Below are 4,559 nucleotides of genomic sequence, written 5' to 3' on the forward strand. Positions count from 1 at the left end.
CTTGATTTTCTGAAGCTTGTCTTTCAGTGCCAGCTTCCTTTGATCGTTGTTGTTCTGATATAGATCTTTCAATGTTTTCCACATCGAAAATGATGTCTCCTTCCCATGGAGACTCCAGACTATGTGGTCTCGAACTCCCTCCAGAAGGATTCTCCTTGCTCTAGCCACACATTTCTTCCATTCTGCCAATTTTGTACCATAAGCCACTACGGGCTTGGGGACTTCTTGATCAATGAAGTCCTTTAGACCATTATCCTCTAACACTGCTTCCATGCAATCCTTCTAGGCTATATAATTCGAGTTTCCATCAAGGGCATACTCGAGTCTTAAACCGTTGAACGCCATTAGTGAAATTGAGATGTGATAAGAACTCAATTTCTATATTCATGAACCTCAAACTTCGAACTTCTCACTTCTTATATACTGTTCTTCGCTTTGATCACCTTTGCTCTGACACCATGTAGAAATTTTTGTTGTAGATCAACAGATTATGCAATATACTAAAGCAAAATGAAAGATCTACTTCTACAACAAACTTTGCGGAAGCTTAATCGAATATGAGCAAGATCAAATAGAACACATATAACTGAGAATGAGAAATCAATCACACATGAACACAGAAGAATACTCTAGGGAAAGCCTTAGCTTAAAACCCCGATCTCTGTATTATCATACAAGTGGAAATATGTTCAGATTACAAAAAGAATCAGCTCACAAGCTATCCTGCTCTCTCTGCAATCCAACTGTTGCTCATAGACAGTCAAAGGCTTCTCACAAACCTTCTCCTCTGCCCTCCAAGCCTCCTATTTCCTTGCGCAGTTTTCCTTGGGGTCCAGTGCTGCCACCTGTGTGAATTGACCTCTTCAGACACTCACTAACCTCTGATCTAACTGTGCAATCTTGGAGGAGATAATTCCTTCTGCATGGATAAGTTTCCTATATAGGAAAAATCCTCCAACTGATAGTACATTGTCCCTTCCTTTGATCTCAACTGGGTCTCTGGCTGAACTAACATGCATGAGTTATTTATGAGAGAATATTTAGTTCTCTGAAGTACAGCAGTTACATGCATGCATGCATTAACTCACTAAACTCACAATTAATTCCACAAATTGTTAGAACTAATCTAACTGGACTTAACTCAGTTAACTGAGCTAACTATTTACAACTCAAAGTAGAACTCATCTTGATCACTTTAATTAAGGGATAACTTCCTCAATCAAAGGGTAAACTGTTGCATGTCTTCACATAGACTTCATGTTTGATTTTTTCCAACTAATTAACTCAAGATGAATTAATTAATTATCTTACAAATAGCTGCTAAGAGAAAATTCAAATTTTACTTCTCAATTTTAGTTCAGGGACTAACTAAAATTGGAATCCATCTTGAAATGCTATTTATAGCAATGCTATTTTTAGCACTTCCATTTTTTATTCCTTGTTGCTATGTCCAACACTGGTACTCGGACTGCTATTTATAGCAATGCTATTTTTAGCATTTCTCGTTGCTATTTTCAACAATTATTAGTGTGATTTAAATAGTCATTAAATTATTATAGTTTTGAATAATTTTGGGTTGATCAATAAAAAATAGTATTATTAATTTTCATAAATTATATATATATATATATATATATATATATATATATATATATATATATATATATATATATATATATATATAATAAAAATAAAATTTACATGATATTGAAAATGATACAGTTTATTTATAAATTTAGCATATGTTAATTTTTAAAGGAAATTGAAACTTTCAAAATAAATAGTTTCCAAACTAAATAATTAATTTTTAAATTTATATGCCTGTTTTCCACCTTCACCTGCACTTGATTTTTAGGCCGATAGGCCTTCCTTTGAAAGAGACTTTCGTCGTCCTTTTGTTTCTAACATTGACACCTGGCATCCACATTTAGCGGGAAATTGTTCATATGTGTCGTGCAATTTTTGTTTATTCTCGTGCAATTTCTGTTTATTCTCAGCAATTTCGGAGAACAAGCGCCACCCTTCTACTTTCCACTGACATTTGTGTGCATTTTCAAGATATTCGTCATGGTCTCCTTCAATTACTTGTCATGGTCTGCATGCACCTGTCTGCACAAACTCCTCCCTCTACATTCGACACTACCCTCGCTCCCTTCATTGCTTTTCCAACCTCCCAAACCCTTCTCATTGGCGGTCCAGGAAAATGGGAAGCACTGATGACAATAAGCCTCTCAAGATCATTGCAGGAGTTGATGACTTCGGCTGCGCGCTCAAAGATTCCCTTATCGAACACCTCCGATCAAAGGGTATCGAGGTCCGGGATCTCGGCACCGATAAGTATTACAATGTCGGCTAGACCATAACAATGCCCTGTATAGTACTTTTTATTTGAGAAGTTTTATCTCCTGAATTTCAAACCCTAGACCATAAAAAGGCCCTGTATTGTACTTTTTCTGTTCGATTTTTTCAAGAAGTTGTTGGGCGTTCTCAACTGTGGTAGCCGTTGAAGGAATCAATCAAATTGTGACCGGCGATTTGATTTCGCTGTCCGAGCAAGAACTGGTGGACTGTGATACTTCTTACAACCAAGGATGCAATGGTGGCCTCATGGATTACGCTTTCGAGTTTATCATAAACAATGGTGGACTTGACAACGAGGAGGATTACCCCTACACGGCCTAGGATGGATCATGTGACGCTTACAGGGTAATTCTCATGGTCTTTTGTTTATGCGGGATTTGATCTCGCTACCTGCTGAATTTTCTAGTTTATCATGACTGATAAATTTGCATGCATATGTGTAGAAAAATGCCCATGTGCTAAAAATCAATGGCTACGAAGATGTGCCTGAAAACGATGAGAAATCGTTGAAGAAGGCTGCGGCTAATCAGCCAATTAGCGTTGCCATCGAACCCAACAGGAGGGAGTTCTAGTTTTAAGAATCTGTGAGAACTTGATTTTGTGAAGAATGATCATTTAACCGTTTCAAATCTTAATCATCACTTTAGGATAAGTCGTCTTCATTAATCTACATGTGATAACCCCTAAAATTTTCTTTGCCAGTCAGTTTCTCTTGATGCCATTAATTTTTTTTCCATGTGACTTTAACAATTAATTATTTCCCATGGAATTTACCACCTGAAATGCTATAAATTCTGTTGGCTAAGCTTATCTTTCCGCGATTAATGCTTTTGCCATGTGATTTTACCAATTGATTAATTTTCCATGGAATCTACCTCCAGGGTGTGTTCACTAGCGCCTGCGGAACTCAGCTAGACCACGACATGACTCAGGTGGGCTATGGGTCAGAGTCGGGCACAGACTACTGGATTGTTAATAATTCTTGGGGAAAGAGCTGGGGAGAGGAGGGATTCATCAGACTGCAAAGGAACCTTGAAGAAGCTTCAACAGGTATTTGTGGTATAGCAATGGAGGTATCTTACCCTGTAAAGAAGGGTGCCAACCCTCCAAACCCTGGGCCTTCTCCCCCAAGTCCAATAAAGCCTCCCACTATGTGTGACAGCTATTATTCCTGCCCTCAGAGCAACACCTGCTGCTGCATGTATGACTTCAAAGGCTACTGCTATCCCTGGGGCTGCTACCCTCTTGATTCGGCCACCTGCTGTGATGATCACTACAGCAGCTGCCCTAGCGAGTACTCATTTTGCGATCTTGATGGTGGGACCTGCCTCAGGTCAGTACCAATATTCATAACCAGTCATTTCAAGTTTGCAACTTCGCTAGATTCGATCTCAAATTTCTGATATTGTGTATTTTTTGGGGATAAATTGTTGTTGTCACAGAGTAGCAAGGATCCATTTGGAGTGAAGATGCTAAAGCGTACCCCAGCCAAACCCTACTGGGCGGCTGCTACTGCTGCTGCTTGAATAGTCGGTGAGGCTTTTTTGCAAACCTGATCGTCCATGGAGAAACTGATACATAAAAAAAGGGTTTGTGTACAAAATACTTCTGCTATGTTGCCGTGTCTGGCTTGGCTTCTCCAGATGGATCAGAAACTGCTCCTGTCCTGTCATCAATTCTATCCCTTTCCATTTATACATGTACAACGCTTGGCTATGTTAGCCATTGTTATTGTTTGTTATGAGGCTTATAGTTTATGAACAAAACAGTTTTATGATTACAGAAGCTATTATAGATCTTAACTCCAGGAGTTAAACGTAATGTTCCATATTTTTCAATTGTTATTGTTATTTCAGGTCAGTAAGATTATTCCCAACCTGGGTGCAAAAGGTTCAGGTGTAATCCCCCATTGTTCTGTGTACTATTTGGAAATTAATATCTATTACTCTTCATGTACAGAATTTGTTCATTTATATTTGCTCTGTCTTCTTATTAATCTATGAACAAACTTGCTTGCATATATTAGTTTGAGATTATTGTTGGCAACAGGTCATCTCGCCACGCTTTGGTTTTTTTTTCCCGTAGAAAAAGTCGTAATTTCTATTAGATCATAAGAAATTACATTCTGTAGATGTCTAAGCATATGCATAATGAGGCTGGCCGCCTCCCAGATAGTAGCAAAATAACACAGTTTGACT

The 4,559-nt window shown here is 38.3% G+C and overlaps 1 pseudogene; it reads left to right on the plus strand.

The window, feature by feature from the left end:
• Window positions 1–2,203: 2,203 nt before the first annotated feature.
• Window positions 2,204–3,887, plus strand: LOC149227565 (cysteine proteinase mucunain-like; annotated as a pseudogene).
• The last annotated feature ends 672 nt before the right edge of the window (window positions 3,888–4,559 follow it).

Source organism: Pinus tabuliformis, chromosome J (genome assembly GCF_031772625.1).
Source record: "Pinus tabuliformis cultivar Carrire ecotype Pingquan chromosome J, CPIR1, whole genome shotgun sequence".
Classification (NCBI taxonomy): domain Eukaryota; kingdom Viridiplantae; phylum Streptophyta; class Pinopsida; order Pinales; family Pinaceae; genus Pinus; species Pinus tabuliformis.